We start from the raw sequence: 22851 nt of genomic DNA on the forward strand, positions 1-22851 counted from the left end.
CGGTTTCACCCATCGCCGCGGCAGTTCGGCTCCGTAACCGTTACTTTATCCTTCCGCCGGGCAGGCGTTACCGGCACCGGCAGGAGAGGGAACGCAGGAGGACGGTAAGAGCACCCCCGGCAGTCCCGGAGCCCCGCACGGCCCGGGGGCCGCGCACCCACCCGCGGCGGGACCCTCTGCGGGACCCGCGGCTTCCCCGGCCGGGCGAGCGGGCGGTCCCGGGCCCCCGGTGCTCTCCGCCGCGGCCGCTAGGCGGCGCTCCCGCCTCGCCCGCCCGCCGCCGTGCGGGAGCGCCGGCCCCGGCGCGGGGAAGGAAGTGGCGGCTCCCGCGGCGGTGGGCACGGCCCGGCCGGGGGGGGAAGAGCCGTCCGGCCGCCGCGGCGGGACAGCGGCAGCGCCGGGGCGCTTCGCTCTCCCCGCTCCCTCCGCCCCCGCAGCGCGGGGCTGCGCCCGCCCGCCTCGCCTCCCCCCGCCTCCGCCGTCCCCGCGCCGCGGCAGAGCCGGCGGGTGAGGAGCTGCCTGCGCCCGGCCCACCCTCGCCGGGGATTATGCCAGCGGAGCGCGGGCATGTCGGCAGGCAACGACTCGTAGGCAGCGGCAGCCGCCGAGCCGCGGCGGCATCAGCAGCAACGGCAGCGGGAGCCGCGGCCGCTGCGCCGGGAGCAGCCGGTGCGTGGTGAGGGGAGCGGGGGCGGCGGGGCGGGCGGGCCCCGGCACCTGGCGGCCCCCGGGTCGGCCCGGCCGTGCCTCAGTGGGGGCGGGAGCGGCCGCGGGCGCGATGGGAGGCTGGGGGGGAACGGTTGGGGCCCGCGGGGCGGCTGTAGCTTCCCCCGAGGGGCCGGGGCGGCTCGGCGGGCGGTGGAGGACGAACGGCCCCTGCGGGCCGCGCCGCCGGCGGGTGCTCGGCCGGTACCTCCGGGCGCTCCCGCGGCCTGAGCGGGGTCGCGCTGTCTCGTCCTCGCCGGCGGCCAGCGGGATACGTGGGCGATAAAAGTTTCTCGAATAGAGGAGTAAATGACGAGGAGGGACCGGTCCGCTGCGCCGCGGGGTCTGCGGGCGCTGCAGCCATAGCGGCCGCTGCCCGGCTCAGCATCGCGCACGAAATAGCGAAGGTTCGTGGCTTTGCTGTAACGCACCCGCTGGTGCGTGAACGAGCTGTGGTTGTTACACCCCTCGGCTCCTGGTTATACCTTTGTGTGCTGGTTGCTGTGGGCAGCAAACACCTTTCTCCTGCCTGTTGTGGTTAGGGTGTTGGTGTCTGACAAACGGGGACGACACCGGGTTTCATAACGGCAGCAGGAGCGTTTTGGGCCGGTGGTGACCGGAGGTGCAGGCGGCCGTGCTGCATGGCGGGGACCCTGCCCATGGCCCTCTGTGTCCTCCTTCCTTGGTTACCACATCTCTTGGGCTTCAATCTCAATGATTTGGCGTTGGCAGAGGCGCCAGGTGGGGATGTGTGGTGTGGTGGGATGGCAGCGGTGACACTGGCTGTGGGGAGGGGACGGGGGCTCTGCCCGGTGATGGCCTCTCAGTCCGCGGTAGGAGAACATGGGTGAGACCTGCAGTGGCCTCTCAGGAGAAGCATTTTTGACTAATTATAGCTGAGGAAGAACCCTATGGGCTTTCGAGGCCTGCAACCCCCCTGTGGTCTGCGAACTGACTGGAAATGGGCCACACTCCTGCGGCGGTGCCTCCCCTCGGGAGGAAGAGATTCTTCCCTTTAGAAAGAGCAGGATGCATGTTCTGTAGCCGGGCGATGGGCTGCAGGAGGGATCCTCTCTGCTGGGCCTGGTGGTCCCTTCTCCTGCGATGGAAGAGGCCATGCCTGGTGCCCCCCAACAGCCCTGGGCTCCAGCATGGACAGCTTGAGCTTTCTGTACATGTGCAGGAGGGTTAAACCGCTTCCTTGGCCTCCTCCCCAGCCCCTCTCAGCCCACCGAAGCAGCAGAAGCCCTGGGGTGCCTCACCAGCAGAGCCAGGAGCAAAACACCCATTAGAATTGTGCCTTGTTCAGTCCACCCCGCAGTTCAGTCCTCTCACATTTCATGTTAAAATGCCACAACTGAGGCAAAGTTTATTTAACTTGTGTATTTAAACAAAAACACCGAAAGTTTCTTCCTGTGTTACTACCTGCTCTGAAGTGAGAGCTTCCACCTTCTCTGTGCGCCTGGAAGCCACTAAGCGGGTAATATGATGCCAAAAAGAGTCTTCGGTCTTTGAAGACATAATCTGCATGTGCTCAGCTCTGTGCATGACAGCGGTTCAACACGACAACGGAGGTAGATTAGTCTTTGAGGGCATCAGGACTTAAGTAGGAGGTGGTTTGATTGCATGTTGAAGTATCTATGGCCTGCAGGCCTCCTCATCCTCCTATTGCACGCTAATTCCCTCTCCGTGCCCACATCTTCCTCCCCACTCTATATTTTGATCGCGTGGTTTATTTTTGTCGTGGCCACGTCGTGCTCCCGGGTAACACAAGCAGACCGACCGCGTTACAGAGTTCAGCGCTGGCTTCCGAGTGAATTTTGTTTTCCTGCTGTTGAACAGGAGGCTGCTGTTTGTGGGGCAGCTTTTCCCTGGCCTTTGGCAGACCTGGGTTGATAGATCACCATGGGGCTGGTTGTTCTGACAGGTAACCAGCTCGTCGCCTTGGCCCCGGGCTGCTCGCTGATGGAAACGCCTCCTTGGGATACACAAAAAGCGTGGCCGAGCGTGAGAGCGCGGCTGCCGGCTTGTCCTGGCTCGCTGTGTTTCACAGGAACGCTGCTTCGCGGTCCTTGTTCTGATCATCTCGGAGAGGGAGAGAGAAACGCTGGAAATGCAGCTTCTTGTGCTTCTTGCTTTTGATAGAGCAGACTAGGTTTCATTAATCATATTTAAGTTTCTGCCACTAACTTTTAATTAAAAGCATGGTTGATACCGCTTTAATGAATGTACGGATGTTAGCCATCTTCATGCATAAAAATGCTTTTTAATTCCCTTACTATTCCCTTTATGGCCCTTAGATGCTTTTGTTGCCGTTTAAATAGCATACAGTAGCAGCTGTTTGTCTTTTTAATATAACTTTTTCTTGCATCTGTGTTGAGGAAACAGCAATGGTTTGAGTAACCAATTCCCTGGTATCCTTTAACAATGTATTTTTAAGTAACTTGTCAGAAAGGGTCATAAGTAATGTCTAAATAATGAACTCCAAGCTCTTGCTGACGTTAGCTTGAAGTAACTGCTGCAATTATGGTTGCTCCTCGTGTTACGTGAGGTGGGGAGGGAAGTGAGAACCTCTCAACTTTTGATCCTGAGAAGCTTCACAAGGATCTTTCCGCCAAATAATAACTTCTTATTAAAATACCCTTTCTATTTTGGGTTTGCTTCTGATGGTGGATTTCAATACATTTGTTGCCTGTTGTGCATCTAACAGCCCGAGCATTTATTGTGATTTACCATCTGGCGTGTGGGAGTTTTATCTAACTTCTCATTTTTTGTTGACAGCAACCGGTTTAGAAAGACCTTGGCCTGATTATTTTGATTTTTTTTTTAATAGAAATTCTCAAAACTTAAAACTGTCAGCGGTGCTAAGGGGTTTTCAATTGAAATAAATCATCTGGTTTTAGTCACAATTTGTTAGTGCTTCTGCGAGTCGGATGGAGAAGCAGCGCATCCTTCAAGCGGGCTCATTTAAAGGAGGTTTGTCCAATTAGTCCCGAGCAGCATTAATCTCCCCTCTGCGTTCACACCGAGATCTTGTTATTCAGTTGCAGTCTTGGCAGCCGGACCGGGAGGCTCAGCAAATGGCAAGTGAAAGCTGACGCTCCCCGGTGCCGTTTGACTCATGCCACTCATGCATATTCACCGTGATGTCCTGTTCCAGCACCAGCACCATCCGTGGAGAGTTTCTTTCTTCACATGTTGTTTTTCTCATTCGAGACACAAACCTCATTTGGAGGAGAGGGGAGGAACAGGCATCATTGTCTGTCTTCTCTTTATTTTTATTTACTTAGAAGGAAAAAGCAACATCTAAACCCCATGGTTTTCTTAATAGCCAATTCCTCTCAATAGTGAAGCTTCCAATTTAAAAGCTGGCTGACATAGGGTGTGATGCAATTAATACTTATCTCCTCAAATTAGTAAGATATGTCTAAATTTCATTTTGAGCCTGAAAGCGTCTTAGAAACAAAAATGTTCTGTAGTATTCAGTGTGAATGGGAATGGAGTAATTAATGTGGGGGGAGGGAATAAATAAAACACTTTATTTTTAACTTTGGTTCCTGAGCATTGGAGAAAATCCAAATGCCACAGCATTGCGCCGGGGCAGAGGAGTCGAATGCGAACTGAGCCATGAACTGGAATCGCGGCGTCCCTGCCAAGAGTCCTATGCAATTTCAAATGAAAAATGGCAATGAATGATATTTAGATGTTCTTAACGTCAGAAGAACAGAACAGTTTAGCATGGAGCTAACTCAGATCCCGTCACTTCAGGGAGTTTTGATCAGCACAATGCCAAGTCCGTACATGGTGCTCCTGAAGTCGAAACGGTGTGTTGTCCATAGGCAAAGGGTTTCCCAGGTGTGACTGTTTTGATGGTGGGTTTTTTTTAATTTAAAGAAAAATATCCCTAGAAGCTCACAGGAAAAAAACCGAGCGGAGATAGATATTGAGTGTATGTGGGTGCAGGGAGCAGCAGGAAATCCAACAAGCACAGGGCTAAAACCTGCCCTGGAGAGACCCCAGCGGGTAACTGCTGCCTTCGCAACGAAAGACCAACCAGGCGGAGAAATTCAGTGCCTTTTACTGAGAGGGAAAAGAACATCTGTGTGTGGGCTTCCGTGTGCAAGGGACGGTAACGAGGACCCGGGTGTTGTGGTTTGGTGGTCGGCGCAGCCGGGGTCGATGGACTTTTTTCTTACCGAGCTGGTGCTTGAGAGCTGCACCACCAGAAATCTGCGTTCTTGTGGACTTGGGCGAGGGCTCCGCGCAGCTTTTACAGTCCTGACTTTGTTGTGTTTGAACAGCTGAGGTTGGCGAGTGCTGTGACGTTGTAAGCAGGAACCTTAAAACCGTCCTCTGCAGGAAAGCGGTTGAGCTTAGGTAAGCTGGAGAGCCCCCCCGATGTGACAAGGAAAGGGATTTGCTGCTCATCCTTTTCTGTTCCTTTAAACAGCTCAGTCTCCTGTTGGAGACCAGAGACTGGGATTTCTGCTCAGGGCTTTCCACCAGTTTCTTTAGTCTCGTCCTGGGTGGGGGAAGCAGAGGTCTGGACAATCCAGTAATAAAACAAGAGACAGTTTGCCCTTTGCTGGGGAGGCACTTGTGATGGTTGCAGTGTAACTAGGGGCACTTGGGAAAGATAAAGATCATAGTGAACGAACAGCTGGAAGTTTCATAATTCGCCATCGCAGCAGCGATTCGTGTAATGGACGGGGAAGTTCACTCCAATTTGTTTGGATTGCTGGCACTTACATAACGATCGCTGAGCTTCGGGACACTAATTCGAGAATATTAACTGACTTAACCCACAGAGCAATGACCTGAGAAGGCGTTTCTCTTTAACGGCACAATAACTAATTGGGAGGGTGTAATCACGTCAGCACCTTGAGCGCCTTGGCATATCTCAGTGCTTTAGGGGTGAGGCCGTGTTATCTCCAGCTCCAAAGAAGTTCGGTGTTTGCACGACTGTTGACTCTGGATGTGTAGTGGGGCCTTAATTGCATTATGTGCTTTAAAAGGTTAGGGAAGGGTTTCAGGTTTTTATAGTACAGCCGCGGGTCAGCTTCTGCCGCCTCGTGGGTGCTCACTCGGGACTCGCTGGGTCGCTCTGGGGCTTATTTTGGATTATTTGGGTTGGAGTCAGAGTCACCGCTCCATAGGGAACACTGGAGGGCTGTGGGCACTTCGTAAGAGGTAAAAAACTGATGGGCGCTGGATGTTTGGAATGAGCAACAAAACAAGTTTATGTATGTATTTCTATATGGACGTGTGGTGTAGTTGTGTCTTATGTACGTCAGAAGACAATTCAATGGGAATAACTTGTGATTGTAATTTGTTTCAGGATCAATACCGTAACTTCAAACGCTTCTGCAGTGTTTCTCTGTGGGCGGCTTACCTATTTTAACGCTACTTTTTTTATTTTAAAGAAGGAAATAGACATTTTGTATTTATATCAGATGCAATCGAAATCTAAATATTTACATCTTTTTGGTGGATCTGAGGTTGAGCACCACTTGTAGGCGTTGCCAAGCTGTTGAGTTGTTTCCTTCCCTTGAGTAGGTTGATTTCTTCAGGGTGCTGGGGAGATGGAGCCTCACATTTGTGTCTGTTTTCTAACCAGTCTCTACAGCTGGGAACACTTCCCCCTGTGGGCTTGGTGACCTGGCGTTACATTCGGAGGGTGTTGTAGCCTAAACACGCCGCAAAGCTCAACACGTGTTATCTCCAGCGGAACGCGGAGTTAACTGCAAGCTGTGAAACCGGAGGGGGAGTTCAGGATACAAGTATGTAAATAACTCGGAGATATTTTGTGAAAGAGAACAGAAGGGGAAGGAAGGCCGCTCGCTCGCTTTTTCTCTGCCATCCTCGTCGTTTTGGTAGCGTTCTCTGGACCACCAAATCAAGGTGACGGGGAAGGAGAGGAGCAGATAGTTTGTCCGCTTTCCCTCTCTCCCTTGTTTTCAAGCATCGTTTATCCAGGCTCTTGGGACCCATTACTTGTTTAACCTGCATCTGGATTGTAAAATAGCGTTCCAAGTTTTAACTTCAACAGATGGTAAACGTCTTCCAGCAAATATCCTCAGAAACGCGTTTAGCATGGACACCATGTGTCCTTTGGCTGTTTTGGGACTATGGAATAATTTTTAATGTTGTCTTTTGCTTACATTTAATGCCTATAAATAGGCTTTACAAGAAGGCATGTTTATCTAACACACCACCTCTGTGAGAGGAAAGAGCAGATTTGGGCAAACCTACTTGAAGGATTAACCTTTTTTTGTGTCGCTTCTGCGTGTTGCTCTGGCTCCTCAGTTTTAATTTATCGCTTTGTTTAGAAGAGCAAGGGACGGTTTGACTTGCTGAGGGTTCGCACTTGGATATCCCCACTTGACGCTCCGCTCAGAGCAATCGTGTTGGAAATGCAGCATCGCTGGGGTGGATCGTGAAACTTTTCAGTTATATGGTCTTATAAATGGATTTATAACAGCAAGAATTGTTTATGCAAAGCTCCCTACATTTCATAGGTGCTTTTCCTCTGTGTGTGACCTTCAGTGGAGCTTGTTAGGGCCAGAACTTCTGCATCACATCTGCAAAACCATCTGGGCTCTGTGGCTGGAGAGGATGTAAACCTCTTCAGACCAGCCTCTGTCTGTCCGTCTGTCCTTCTTCATAGGTTGTTCCAGCAGAAAAAGGAGCTTGACATAGAGGGGAGATTTCATTGTCTAATGGAGCATCTCTAGAATCCTAGGTAGATATGTTAGAGCAATTTCCCCCTGCCCCCCTTATGTTGTCTGTCATTTTGCTGACAGAACTTGTGTTTTTTGGCTTGTTATCAAAGTAGAACTGAAAAAGTAGATAAGAATGTGTTTATCTTAAGCATCACTACCAAAACCCATCAGTTAAACTGTGTTGAGAGACTATTTGTGTTGCTGGTTTAAAGGCAGAGTATAATTTGACTTCTAGACCTCCTGTTCTTCCTAAATCAAGTTAATGGCACCAGTAGCTGGGAGAGTCAGATTCTGATGATAAACAGGTTTGAAGCCACCAAAACTCCCTTGAAAACAATTTGACAGCTGCTTGAGAACCACCTTCTAAATATTCCTATTGAGTATTCTGCAGAGGTCTCTGCAGCAAACTTGTAGATCTTGTAGATGTCAGTCCTTCCTGCGTATGTTATTGAGCTTGCTGTTCAGATTTCTAGCAGAGTATATGCAGATCAGCTTTTCAAAGCTTTTTAATAGTTTATTTTTACGTGGAAACCTGGGATCGGCTAGGCAGGATTTAACTAAAACCGCTTGTGCCGGGCCGGGGGAGTGCAACACCTTGGTGCTCGGGGCACCTTGCAGAGGGGCACTTCTTGCTTTGCTTTGGGTGTTCTTGAGGTTAAATCTCTGTTTCTCACCCCAGTTTCTCGCTTTATGTAGCACAGGTGGGTCTCTCTGGACCTGGTGAGAGCTGCAGGTGACAACAGTGGTCCTTGGGTGGGTAACTGGAGCGGTTACCGACAGCACCATCCGCACAGCCCAGGGGCTCCGCGGTGCCGGTATCTGAACATTTTCCATCTGGAAGTGGAAAAAGCAGCCCTTGCAGGGTTTCTTTATCTCGAGGCTGGCAGCGAGCGCAGTGAGTGACATATTTCCATTTGACTCATCTGTTGTCAAAATGGTGACACCCTTGAGTCACATTAAAAATGGGACCTTGTAGCTGAATTGGCACATCACTGTGGTGAGCACCGGGCGGGTGTTTGTCACGTTGTTTCACTTTTGTCCTTCCTGAGATGGGGTGAAATCGATTAACGCCATCGCTAATCTTCTGTTTTAAAAATAACAGGAGAGCCTGATTGAGGTGGAACGTTGGATGTTCGCTGTGAAGATGCTCAGCGTGCTTTATAAAGCCCTAAAAAAGAAAAGAAAATTAAAAAACTGAGTGCCCAGTAGCCAGATGGTTGGAAGAGAACACCCCGCGATCAATGAGGCAATATGTAAATATTTTCTATCATTACCACAGCACTGCTGTGTTGGCATTGAAATTCAAAGTGCTGTTCCATGGGACTCCTCATTGATCAGCAGCTGAGCTGGGATGGAACGGAGGATGAAAGCACAACACTGAGCGGTGTCAGGGATTGCGGGTTTCTTTGACAAGGACAGGCTTCCATCAACGTCTACAAAGGGATTTCAGACCTTCTGAGATACCGTGTTTCTTCCTTAGTTGTCAAGCACCGATTAAGCGGTGTATTATTTCTTGGAGCTGCTTTATTTAAGGTGAAATACTGCATAGCTGACTAATTTTTCTGTGCTAATTGCCACTTTTGTATGGAAGTGGCAAGGTGGAAGCTGATATAGAGTTTTCTGAGATATAACTAGCTAGAAATGACCAGAATGTGATGTAAATCAAATGCTTGAATCAAAATAAAACTTTGGAGGGAGAAAAGAAGGTTCTCCTGAAAGGCTGTGGAGACCTTGTCCGGCTGATTCACTTGGAAATCTTCACAGGGTGATAACATACATTTTAATGCATAAATCATGAAGTGCCTTTAGCATACACAGGTGCTGAACTTGCCAAGAAGCTTTCTCTTCTTTCTTCTCTTTTTGCCTCCAATTTAGTGCAAAAAGATTTCTCATCGGTTATACTTCTCTCAGAGGGGAGTTTGAAACTTGGCTCTAAACAGATGCTTATAAAAGCTCCATTTTAAGATGTAGATCTGTAACCACCCACCTCAAACAGCATCACGCTGGTGTGGAGCCGGTGCTGCTGTAGCAGCTCCCGGGGTCCCACTGTGGAGGCAGCTGGGGAGTCCTGGGGGACACGGGGAGCAGGTTGTCACCTTTTGGGTGACGGCAAATGTGAGCTCTGCCCGCGCAGACTGATGTGAGGCTCATAAAAATCTTATACAGATGCCTAGAGTGTGTAAGGGTTTTTTAAATCTATTTCTCTTGCAGCTGAATTGGAGCAACGCATTGCAACGTTTCACAGCCCAGGCTCCCATTTCATATAAAGGAATAATGACTTTTGAGAAAGGAGGGAGAGGGCTTTGCGGATGAGAAGCTCGTTATAGCTACAGCAAGGTCCAGAGCCCAGGCAGCTTTCTGGAAGCATTTTGCTGTTTGTTTTCTCTCCCTTCCTCTCAGGTCTGGCTGCTCATGGTGAGGTTGGGACCTTGTTCTCCATACGGATCCAAACCCCAGAGCGCTTTGGAGGGTCCAGATGCTACAAGGGTCAGACGGGGGGAAATGGTTCTGGTGCTTTTCCGAGCTGTTCGTATTTTCTACTTAACTGCTGCATTTATCTTGCTTGTTGATTGACTTGCTGGCCCATGCTGGAGCCTGTTCCTCTGACTGCAAAGTTCTTCAAGGTTTTGAATTTATTCCTTTCTGGTTTGTTGCTTTTTAGTTGCTCACTTATTGTTGTAGGATGACTGACCGATATGAGAAGGGAAAACACCTTCTCTGAGGGAAAAGGACCCTTGTGACTGCCTGTGGTCTGAAACTGATGCTTCCAGATGATGGGCACGCGGCGTTTGACCACAGCTGACACTCGTGAGCACTCAGGATTTATTGGCGCAGGCTGTGCAGAAGCAGTAGGCTGAGCTAAAGCAGCTGTGGCGTTTGCTAGGAACCATTCTGCTAGTTCATTTATCCCTGCGAGACAGTGCTCTTGGTGTCTCTGACTTTGCAGAAGCAGCGTGCAAGTCTCGCTTTCTGCTGCCTTTGCCCTCGCTCGACGTGATTCCGCTTTGAGGCCGGTGTGTTCGCTCTGTGGTCGTCACCAAGTGGGTTTGCTCAGGTGGCAGCAAGGTGGGAACTCTGTCCATCCCACCAATATCAACGGTTTACTGAGAGGAGGGACTGAAAAGCGGAGTGCGACACATTGGTTAAGCAGAGAAGCCCTTCAGACATGAACAGAAAGCATCTTGTATTCATCACCCACCGTGGAGAGGTAACTGCCAGCTCTGTTAGGGTAACGTGGCGTTTTCAACGTTTCTGCGAACAAATGAGCCACGTGGCTCCTCTTCCTCCCTGCAGAATGTATTTGCATGTGAAGCTGTGGGCTGTTCTCATGGCCTGGTGTGATGGACTGTCCCCAAAGCTGCTCACAGGCCCAGCGTGGTTCTGCTCACCCGAAAACCTCCCGAGGAAGGGAGCAAGTTTGGGATGTTCATCATTGCAAATCACCCACAATTAAATATGTTCTTCTAGCATTTTGGGAGCTCTTGTGTTAACACGATGCTTCTCCACGTTTTTGGTTTCTTTATCCTGGTGGTTTGTTTTGGACAAATCTTGCCCCTGTTTAATAACGCTGAAGTCTCCTGCGCTTTAGTAATATGTTTTTAAAACTGTGTGTTTGGTTTCCACTTATCACAAAACACTTCTGAGAAGCAGATGGGGTTAATATTATCATTCTAGAAGAGGCTTAAAACTGACTGTTCTTAAGTTTGAATTTTGCATTGGTAATCAGTTCTCACACCTAGAAATGAGTAAATGAAGAACAGTATCAGTGAGGCCTCTGCGAACCGCAGTGACTTTAAAAAGTGATGGCTTGGGAATACAGTCAAGGTGAATTATGTATGATTATTCCAGAAAACAAGGTTTAGAAATATGTCATAACATCCTAGGCTACATTAATTGTGTGTTACTCTCAGTGTTTACTGGAGAGAAAATGCTGGTGTCTACGGTTTCCCAAAGGCAACACTTTCAGCTTCTGCTGTTCAAAAATGTCTTTCCTTTTAATCACTTTTGATTTCAATGCTGTTTGCAAGCGTGGAGGGAACTCTGTTGTTCTGTGTGGAATAACCATTTCAGACCTGCTGGCTCTGAACAGAAGGAGTTTTGTCATCCTTCCCCAATCTACAACAAAGGAAAAAACACCCAACCCTGAAACAAAAGAGAATGAATCTGACTGGGGGTGTATTAGGTTGGAAAACTATGTGGATATAATGGATCCTTTTTGAAAAGAAAGTTAATGTGAGGATTCTTGTTTACTTGCAGATCAATGTGGGCGAATGGCTGAAAGGACTAATGAGACTCCTGTTTACCTGCAAGAGCGTTTAAAAGTTCAAATGCAAAGCAAGATTAAAATTTCATATTTAAATAGTTTATATTTAAATATTTTATATTTAAAATTTTATATTTAAATATTTTATATTTAAACATTTAATATTTAAATATATTTCCATCATACAGATTTGAATAGGTGATTTAGGGAGAAATCCTTTGGGCTTTAAATCCCCACATTGTGTGTAACAGTAGGAGAAGAAACATTTTAAATTTCTCTTTATTAAAAACAAAAGCGTAAAGGATTCCTTAAGAATTTAGTGGGTTAATTCTGCCCCGAAGTGCACACACAAATTCCTGACACAGGTTTACATCTGGAAAATATTTTCTTCACTTGATTTCAAGATAAGCCTTGGGTCTACAGACCAGACCTGCGGTTTCCAGCCCAGGTTGATCCACATCTCGTAGCTGCATTGCAGAAGGTTTTGAGATGTTTTAAGCAACTTGATGCCCATCTCTTTCAACTATTTGTGTTTTTCTAAGCCCGGGCTGGGGCAGCAGAAGTGGCATTTGGGCTCCGTGCGACTGGCTCAGCTGTGAATCAGCAAATGACGTTAATAAGCGTTTGTGGACTAAATATATTTTTAAGCTGTCTGGCTGCTTGCTCTTGGTGAGATCTCGGAGATTAATGGTCCTGAAATATTACTGGCGTTTGCTCTTCCTCCAGGATGAATCTGACCTGTGCGAGCGCTATTATTTATTTAAATTGCTGTACAAGAAAGTGCAAGAGTAAAGAGTCGTTACTTTTTTGATTGTTAGTAAGACTTAAATCAGTGTGTTAAATGAAGCAGGGAATCGCAGCTAAAGGTGTCAGGGGTTTTTCCAAGCATTTCATGTTCTTTGGTGCAGGGAGCAGAGTGTATTGGTGTTTTATTTCCGTTCTTTGTATAACGCTTGGGTTGCGCATGTTGGTCTTAAGGCTCGGAGCAGATCCCAGTTGTGGAGATGCCTTTTAGTGTGGATGTGGACGCAGATCTGGTGCAAAACGCGGCTCCTGCTGCTGGGAAGGACAACAGAGCAAGGAATATTTCTGCTGCCGGGGAGTTCAGTGAGTTAAATGCATTTTGAACCTGAGCGGGTGGTTTTCAGGAGTCGTCTGATCTCTGCTTTGTGCTACCCAGAGCTGTTGCTCTGCCCTGGCTGTGGTTTGGGGGACAGCAGGGGCGGACAAGCCAAGAAATGAATGGGGAATACGCTTGGGGAGATGTAAGAAGAGAGGGGAGGGATGGCTGGGAGGAGGGAGCACATGTGTGTGCACTGATGTGCGAACCAGATGCTTTAAAAGCAGCATGAAAACCAGTTTCCAGTGGTTGGAGGTAATGATGAGACTGCCTGGAGGAGTGTTTTAGAAAGGCAACGGGCTGCTTGGCGTAACGAAGCGAACCACACAAGCTGCTCTGCAGGTAACGGTTGCAAGTTCCTTCTTGCCCTCAGCTCTCCTGACAAAGATCAGCCTGGGGGAAAGCAGGCGATGGCTGCCTGGGAAATGAGATGGGAATGGGCTGCCTGGGGTTGACGTTTCCCCCGCTGGATCCGTCCACCCTGGTGCTGCTGGTTCCCCACCGCCCCTGCCATCCCGCACCCGCCTCCCGCTCACCCCCCAGCTCTGGAAGCACTTGTGGGGTTCATAAAACTGTTTCTGCTCTCAAATGTGGGATCCTGCCCAGGCTCTGGGAGAATGTGGCGATTCTGGGATGTGCTGATGTGATTTTTTTTTTTTCTTTACTTTTTTGTTTTCAATCATTCAACACCCTATTTAAAAGGGTTAGAGGAGTTATGTCTTGTACAGAGAGAGCACGTGCGAGTGGTCAGTGCAACACGCGTGTGTTTTTATATTTTTTATTTCTTTCTAAATTTCCATGATTTAGAGATGACGATGACTCATGCCTTGGAACGCACTTCAAATCCCCGAGGTGCTCATTGCCGCCTACCATCACGTATTGAATTTCTGACATACCGGAGGGATGTCTGCAGAGAAACTCTGATGTGCAATTATAAAATGTTGTAGCTTTATGTTGTTTGCATAGGAGCCATTAGCATGGTATAACTGTGAAAATAATGCAGCTTTCTTCTCGCGGTTGATTTCCCATGGGCATGGCAGTTAAGCAACTGTTTTATCTTCCTCCAGGATGTTGACACATGTGGACCAACAGTGACATCCTTTTTCAGCAATGCCGGCTTCGCTCCCTCCTGCATTCAGAAGCATCTAGAGAGATATTTTGCAGAAGGTACGTTCTGGATGGCTGTTCTTTTTCTGCTATATTAGTGAGAAAATCATTTAGATGTTAGTAGGGCGAATGGTGATGAGTCTGCTGGATACTGGCTTGGAGAGAGGGGATTAACCTCAGCTCGGGTTCCACTCCAATAGATGCTCGGGGGAAATGCGATAAAATGGAGTCTGGACGAAGAGCTGTGTGAGTTGCTTTGAGAAGGGCTTGGCAGCCACAGGACGTGGTTGGCTTAAATTGCATAGATGTATATTGGTCATAAACCTCCTCTTAAAGAAAATTCATGCTCCTTGCCTTTTTCTGCCTAGTCAGCATCCTAGTTTATTTTAACTTTCAAATAAATAAATTGAAAGAGGGAAGTGCTGCAGAGGATGTGCAATTAACGAAATTTAAATCTTGTGTGTGCGTCTTTCCCCCAAAAAATCTTAACCTTGTTGCATTTTATCTGTGTTGAAACAAACAGTGTGCAGCCTCTGGTACAACCAGAAAATTATTGTTAATTTCTACATTTTTTTTGCACTTTTAGTTGGCTTTACCTTGCCAGGGGGATTGACATGCAGAACTTCCCTAGGAAATAGTGTGGATGGGGAAGCAAGTACCCTGTTGTTTTGTTTAACAAGTAAATTTTAAGATAGTTTATGCTTTTTATGAATGTGTGTACCTGCTGCTCCCTTACACTTTAACCTTTGGAGTGTTGCTTGTGGGTTTATCACCAAACCTCTTTTGTGTGAATTCTAGAGATGTGTATCATGGTGTTAAATCTGCCTATAAAATTAGTGGCTGAGCAGTTTTGCAATAGATGGGGTATCCGCCTTCAGACTGAATGTGTAGTTTTGCACCTTATTTTCCTCCGGTACATTCCTCACCGCTCAGTTTGGGTTTTTTCCCTTCTACCAGAAGGGGTGTGTTTAACTCTTAACCCCACCAAATGTTTCTCATTGCGGTGATACCATGGTATAACAAATTCCTATTTTTGCTGCCGGATGCTGGAACTCAAAAACTGCTGGGTTTTGCTTTAAGGGCAACAAATTGCTGGGAAGAGCGGAGAAGGGATAAATGAGTTGAATCCGAGCTGTTCGCTTAGCAGGCTGCAGCGTGTTTCCAGTTTCTCTGGATTTGTACCTCAGCAGTTACACTGAAACCGCAGCGACCTCTGTATTATTAATAACCTGCAATCTCTGTACCAGAAATCCTTGAAAACTAAGGGTGATTTGAATACCTTCGTTATCTCCTGTTGGCAAACTGGCTCCCGATGAATCCATCGTCATTCCCCGTGTCGATTCCCTTCCCGAAGCGTCTCTCTGCAGGATCAGCAGAGCCGAGGGCCGCTCTGGCCGAGCTGCTCCTGCCGCTGCGGTTCGTCCCTCTCCTCAACACCCCATTTCCTCAGGAGAGAACCTGGCAGCTTCTCCCGCAGGGTCTTTGGGAACAAGAGCTGCCGTCAGCAGCTTTAACAGAGGAGTTTGTGCCCGTGGAGGCACTAATTGCCATGTCAATTTGTGCTCCTGCGCTGAGGGAGAACAGTGATGCCCCAAGAGCTTTGCCTCCCTTGCTTTTGATCACGCACTCCCCGCTTGCTGCCCCGTGGGCTGTTGTAGAGCAGAGCCTGTTTCTCTGAATTAGCGGTAACAGCAAAGAAGAAATGCCATCCTTAGCAATGTTTAAGGTTTGCTCTGCCCTGAGGCTGTGGCTTTACTCACTTCACTTGCCCGAAGGACTTAACAGGGCTGATGATCTTTGGTAAGAGCGCTGCCCAAGTGGTCATTAATTTCCTGGGCCGGTGAGGGGAAACTGCCTTCAGAATTGTATTTACTGCAGAATGAACCCGTGTGGTTTGCGTCACTGGAGAGTGAGGAACGTCCGTGGGTTGGCAGGTGAGGAACGCAGGGAGAAAAATGGGTTTTAAACCTTGTCAGGGAATGCAGCGTTTGTGAAAACCAAGAGCTGAATAGCAATGTCTGGGAAGATGCTGTAGGCACCGGGTAATTTTCCCCTCGGTTCTGCCAACATCTCTGTGCAGCCCTTGGGTTTTTTCCACACCCAGAGGCTTTGAATCCAACCGCTGGACAGAGTGAAAATGATGGGAGGAGGTTCCTCTGTAAGTCATAACCTGGGAGTATTTTGCATGGAATTATTTCAAAATGTAGGGGAGTATCCTCAATCCCTGGTGCAAGCAGAGAGACGGAGCAGAATCTGAGGGGCACGTGTGCGTGCACAAGCTGTAAGTGACTGTGGGACCTCGGTGAGGAGCTCGTGGGGGACGTGGTGTGATGGGTGGGTGGAGGATGCTGGTGCAGAACGAGGAGGTACCTGCTGCTCCGTCCCCGTCCAGGGGCAGCACGCTGCCTTTTTGTGTTTCCACTGCTCCTGCGGCTGCAGAAGCCTGGATGGGATGGGGGTGGATGTTCTTCTCTGTAAGAAGAGGCAGAGACTGATGTTGGGCAGGAGGCTGGTGTATAGGAGAGCGGAAAGGAGAGGAGGTGAGGCAGGTGGAATTATGGGGTGCTTCAGCCTGAGAAGATGTGAGTCGGGCTGGGGGCCAGGCCTGGTGCCCTGGGGAAGTGCTGTCCCCTCTGAGCGGTTTGTGCGCGTCACCGGAGGAACGCGTGGTGTCCTGCCTAAAGGAAGCACAGGTTTGGTTTGCAGGTTCCTCTGCTGCCTTGCTAGTGCTCCCTGCCCTGTCTGTGTGCTGTGCCACGCTGTGCTGGGATTCTTAGGTGCATTTCCACCCCTGGCTGTGTGATGTGACAGGCTTTTCCTCTTCCAGAGCCCTGTGCCCTTTTATATGGAAACAAATTGAGGTTGAATCTTACTTTTTCATACTCTATACTTACCAGGGGACTTAACTGTGTGACCTGTGACATACGAATTGTGCCTCTTGTAAGGAGTGAGTTTATGGAAACCAAGTGAATGCAGAGAAATCTGTCCCCAGGCTGGATCCTTCATAGACCACACTGCAAAACGCTTTACAGAGAGTGAGATGGAGGTGATAACGCTTCAGAGAGCTGGGGGGTGGCTGCTTTTGTACTGGCAAGGAGAGGAACCCTGTTTGGCAGCGTGAGGGAGCACTAGAATGGTGGTGTGTTGAGGTTGTGGGTCAGTGTGGCACTTGAGACAGTGACAGGCAGGGAGCTGCTGATCAATAAGAACAGGGATCTCATAAGGGTAGGGGATCGTTATGGCTAAACTGAGTTAGACCCAGCAGTCTACAACATAAATGTTTAGAGTGATACAAAAAGAGCCCTTTTCAATAGTCCCCTGTATAGTCTGGCACTATAAAATTTCTCGTGTAAGCATGAGTGAGTCTCTTGGTTGTTTTCCTTCTTTTACAATCGAAACATTAGACGGGAGGAACTGTTTGGACATAATATATTTAACAGAGAGGAAAGAGCTGTGACACTGGTGTGGTTGTAACCACAAACGAACTGACAGTTTCCTGCTGCAAGTAACTTTCTGTAGATCTAAACCTTGTTCATTTTTGTTTGTCTGTGCTGTTTAAAGGTCTGAGGAAGCTTCCACTGCTTCTAGGCTTCTTATTTCTGCCAAAGTCTATGTTGCAGTAATTTAGGGGGTGGTAGCATGAAGAGAGATCATTACAGCACTAATACAAATGCAGGTGAAATCCAAAAGGTTTGTATATTTGAGAGTCTTGTATAATGTAAAAGTCAAGAAGTAACACCAATAAATGTGTGTCAGACTGGCTTTGCAGTTACACATCCGTGTACAAAGCTGTGCTTATTTCTGGGGAGAAAGGATGTAGTCACATGAACCTGCCTGCGTGGCTGAACTCTTCATCCAATATTTCCATGGCATCATGACTTGTTTCTAACTCTCCTCCCCATCCTTCTCCCCTGTGATGTGTTAAATATCACGGCTGCAAAAACAAGAGCACGTTTTTCCCTGCTGTTCCCATTCCAGCTGGAAAACTTGGACAGATCCTTCCCTTGTGGTTTGCGATACTGTAAATAAAGGCTCGGGAGGTCACACGTTTTCCATCTCGAGTTATTTTGATTCCAGTGCTGGAATCGAGGGAGGGAGATAAATAAGAAAATAAAAAAAGGCAAAACCCCAAACTGTTGTGGCTAATTGTGGGAAAAAGAACTCGTAAAAGCAAAGGGAAAGCAAGTGGGGAGAAAAAGCCTTAACAAAGAAGACTTAGTCTTTGACTGAAACTGAGGGTTGGAGGATTAGGGTCAAAGATTTCAAAAGAATCTTCTATTAAGCTTTGAAAGAAAAGTTAACTACAAAGTAAAGACCCCAAACACCAAGCTCCTGTGGTCTGGTGCTGCTCCTGGATGCTTCTGAAACATTTGCTGTCTAGCTCTAGAGGCACATTAGCATGACTCTGTAAACATATTGGTGAGTAATTTTACCTATCTTCATATGAATATGATTACTCATATGATTAAATATCAGTTAAGTGGGCTTGTGATTGCAGAGGTGAGAGATTTTGGTCGTAGGTCTCGTTGTGATGGAGCTCGTGGTTGGGCCCAGGGCAGCGCCCGCTGGTCCGGGCGCCGTGGGTGGAAAACACAAGTGCACGCTCGTTGCTGATAAATTCTACCGCTTTGCCTCCTGAAAATCAACACAGCCCCGCGACGTGTTGCAGCGGCTGTTGCTGCTGTTACTCACAGCTGGTGTCCTACATCTGCAGGCTCCGTTTCCTCAGCTGCGTCCCCTGCCACGGCGGTGTCTGAGGCTTTGGATGTTCACAGAGAACACTGCTTAGGTTTGAAATCTATAGTTCATATTTTTGATATTTGTTTACTCCTGTTTTGGATTTTCTAAGGAATGAGCCCAGAACAAGATCCTTTGGGCTTTACTCTGGGGTGCTGACACACGGAGTGTGATTAATATTGGTTTACAAGGGAGAAACTACAGTTACTGGCAACTGCGTCGCTCACTTTCGTTGAGTTTTGAAGAGTCCTTTTCTTGGTAAAGACTTTTTTGTTATATTTTTATCAACACAGGATGCAAAATGTGCATATAATTTGTCACTACAGAACTCTCATTGTACCTTGACACTACAGACGTATTTATTTTTCCATAAACTGTTACATTTATAAACGTACAGCAGGAACCAAAGAGAAACATTCCAGATCTAGATGTTAATCTCCGTGCAGGATAGTCTTTTCATTCAATAACTTTACTTCCTTGATCTTATTTTGCCTTTTTTTTTTCTTTAATGGGCACATGACATATGGACATAAAAAACAACGGCCCAGTTTCACCCCTGCTGTAGCTCATTGACGTCACCAAAGCTACAGCAGGGATGGCTTGGCCCAGATTCTTTAAAAATAAGACCTGATGAACAGCCCCTCATGGAAAAGCTCTGTGGAGAAGGTTGTCCTGACCACAGCATAGAGCGGATCTGCGGAATTCACTGTGACGTTCCATAAAATGCCCTCCCTGTGACATGGGGCTGGGACCCTTCCTGGAGGGGACAGCAAGGGATGTCCTTGCAGACCTGACCGAACCTTGATAGCGCCATGGAAAGGGGCAGTTAATGGAGAGGTGGCCACTTAAAGCAGAGGTGGATCCGGGTGGAGACCTGACGTGCTTGGAAGTTGTCAGAGATGTTTCCTCAACCCGAGGACTGGGCTGGATGTGGTGGAAATGAGCTGTGGAAAAGTCTTGGGCCTCGAGCAGCTTTTTAGGAAGATGGTTTGTATCCGTTTTGTCTCTTTGTACTTTGTCCTCATTGCTGCCCGAGATAGTGTTCTTTGCAAGGGCCGAGTGTTGTCCCACCGGGATCTGGACACAGAAGGGGCTCTCCCAGGTTCAGCATCTCAAGGTGGCTTTAAGGTGCAGCTGCTTTTCCAGACCATACCGCCCTCTTTATAACTTGGCATAGAAATTACAGGGAATACGGGTGAAAGAAGGCAGCACAAATCATGTTGAAAATAGTAGATTTAACCTTGAGCGCAACACTGGGTCTGAATTAAGGTGAAATGTACTTTCAGATCTGAACAAACTGAAAATGGACAAGTGTGAAAGGTTCTCAAGGGCTGGTGACTACTTTCCATTTACTAAAAACGTGGTAGCGGTTCATGGATGGCGGTTCTGAAAAATCTTTACGCTAACATACAAAGCGAGTGTTTGCTCGCAGTTATTTATAACTGCAGGAAGAAACACCCTTTAGAGAACAGCCAAACCCCCAGCCTGGATCTGTACTGAGTGAATGCTCCATCACTTTATAGCCAATACTAATTGCATATAGCATCCTTAATTCAACTGAATTTTTGGTTCTTGGTGGTAATAACTGTATCTGGCCCAGACAGGTTCTGGCACAGCGAGTCCAAGGAATCAGACAGTTGTTTTTCTGATGCCAGACTCTTCTGGTCCACTGACTATGACTGCAGGAACACATAGTTCCCAAGAAGGAAAATGCTTACTGTGATTTTGGTGACAGCTGACGCTGACTTGCGGGAGGGAAGGACGAAGCAAATAGCGCTCTTGTCTGCCTATGAGACCGTGTTCATTTGAAGGGAATTTAAGTCAAAGTTTTTTGCAGTTGAAAGCCAGAATAGTGTCAAAGTGACATTGACTAATATAAATAGTGAAGGGAGAATTAGATCTTTAAAATATATTCAGTCTTTTGATTAGTCATCCAAAACTCTGCTGGTAAGACAGGGAAAGAAATCTGGGCTTAACCTGATAAATGTCCTTCTAACGGTGGAAAAGTCAGAAAACCGGAGAATTTAATTCATGATACCCAGAGAGACCACGCGGTGGCTGAAGGCAACTTAGGAAGAGTATTTAATGTGAGTGGAAATAGGGGGGGAAGAGGTAACTGGAAACTCTGCAGCCTTATGGGCTTTTAGGAGCAAAAGGTATTTGATGTAATGCAGGTTAGGGTGATGTTAGCTGCTTTTCCATAGAATACACCCTTATCTGATGAAACTATCCTGCCTGGAGATTCTCTTCCTTTATATTGTCTTCCTTCATGCCTTTTGAGCTCCCCTGTGTCATTGTGGGTGAAACTATTTGGGGTCTAATCCTATTTCCACTGAGACCAAAAGCAAAACTTTTTAGATTTGAAGAGAAGCTGCCCAAGGACTTGAGGTGGAAGCTCCACCATCTCTCTGACCCATCTGATGAGCAGAATGGGTTGGATATTTATGCCAGATCCAATAAACACTTGATTACTGGAGAGAAGGGTTGAAGGGGAGATTCTACTTGAGTAAGCGAATGTATGAAGATCCTCAGGTTGTTTATCTCTTTGACTGAGCCATAGCAGTTAATTTTCCAGAGGCAGGCTACCTTGAGCTGGGTATCAGTGAGAGGACAGGAATGATTCATTTCTGGGGTATATAGTGTAGAGATCCTTGTCTTATTAATCAAAAGTGTTTCTTTTGGATGAAAATAATGTTCAGGAAGGCGTAAAATTGTTAATGGGCAGCAGCTGGCCGGTGTGTCTGCCCTCACACAAAGCACGTACATCCCTGTGGGTCCAGCCCAGCATCCTCGCACGGCACTGGGAAACTCTGCGCTGCAGCCAAGTTTTGGTTTATGTCCTTTGAGACGTCAGCGCGTGGATGTGCACATCGCACAGATGTCCCCAGGGCGTGCGTGGGGCATCGGTGAGATAACCTCAGCACTAACAGCGTTGTGTCGGGGTGCGGCTGCGGGGTCACGACCGCTTCTGATCGCATCTCGGCTTCGCAGCTTCCAGGGGACACTGGCCAGGAGGTACCAGTTCTCAGCGAGCCCGTGCGTTCTGCAGCGCAAGTTCGCGCTCGTCTCCGTGCTCGCGCTTGCTGGCTCTGAGCGGAGAGGAAGACGCACCAGCAGATGTATTGACAGATTCTCTCGTGTATCCATTTTGTTTACAGAGGATGATGAGTTGAAATCAATATGCAGATCAGGAGCACTCTGAGCATCTAAAGAGAATCTTCTGACTGTGCTGGTTCTGCATCATCCCAGCAGTTGTGTCTATTTAAAAAATAAAAGAGGGGGAAGCTAATACTGTATTCAGATTAGAAAGGAATTTGGGGAGGGAGCTCTAGAGAGAAAGGGCTGAAAAGAGAACTTTCAGTTTATTTGATTGGCAATTTTAGTCTGTCCTGCATCAGCTCATCACCTACAAAGTACTTCGGTTCTATTGCGTGCTCTGAAGTCCTATAGAGGCCCATACTGTTCGGTTATGTTCTTAAGAGCTTATGGTGAACCACAAAGGATGACAAAAGAGAAACTTTCTGACAGTGCTATTTGTGTTTATAAAATAACTGTCTAAGAAAATAACCTTGACATTAATTTGAGCTACTCCAATGGATCTGCTTTGTCTACTAATTCTTCTGTATGTAGCCAGAACACAAATCTACCAATAAAAATTCGTTGTTTTAAATTGTTATTTTGAGGTTTATGTTGGTGAGTTATGTTTCTAGGTAACTGAAGGTTATTTCTGGGAAATGCTGCTTATTAACATGTGACTAGACCCAGGTCGAGTCCCTTTTGGAAATGTGGCTGTTCCTGTGTATCCTCGGTGAGGGGCAGGGACTGCGAGTCCTCCCAGTTCGCTGCCCACGCTGGGCCTGGAAATAACGCTGTCAATAGGAGCAATGTCACAGCAGGAATGACTCGCTGGATGTGCCCAATGCCGTTTATCTAAATGAGCTGCGATCTCGGATTTAACACGCTGTTTGATAGCTAAGATAAGAGGCATATGAATTAAGATTATTATTGGAAAAAAATAGGGGGGTGCTGATATAAATACTTTTGTGAGACGTTTAGTGGAGCATTAGCAAGTCTTTTTATATTCATGAACAGCAGTGGTCAAAGTAGTATCCTGTAAAAGATGCTTTCCACACAATACGAACTGCAGTCGTTAAAAAAGCATGAATCAGATTAAGAGTTGCAGGGGTTTTTAATTT

The 22851-nt window shown here is 47.6% G+C and overlaps 1 protein-coding gene across 9 annotated transcripts in view; it reads left to right on the forward strand.

The window, feature by feature from the left end:
- Positions 1–336: 336 nt before the first annotated feature.
- The window catches only part of PITPNM2 (phosphatidylinositol transfer protein membrane associated 2), a 126361-nt gene continuing 103846 nt past the window's right edge, over positions 337–22851 (forward strand). For 4 of the 9 annotated variants that reach the window (XM_065851853.2, XM_065851857.2, XM_071816096.1 and 1 more), the window contains exons 1-2: positions 337–669; positions 13879–13978. The gene's annotated coding sequence lies outside the window, so the exon portion shown is untranslated. Of the gene's footprint in view, positions 670–13134; positions 13154–13878; positions 13979–22851 lie in introns of those variants that run through there. The other 5 variants (XM_065851859.2, XM_065851858.2, XM_065851860.2 and 2 more) reach the window with 3 other exon arrangements.

Source organism: Patagioenas fasciata, chromosome 17, assembly GCF_037038585.1.
Source record: "Patagioenas fasciata isolate bPatFas1 chromosome 17, bPatFas1.hap1, whole genome shotgun sequence".
In the NCBI taxonomy this organism is placed as follows: Eukaryota; Metazoa; Chordata; class Aves; order Columbiformes; family Columbidae; genus Patagioenas; species Patagioenas fasciata.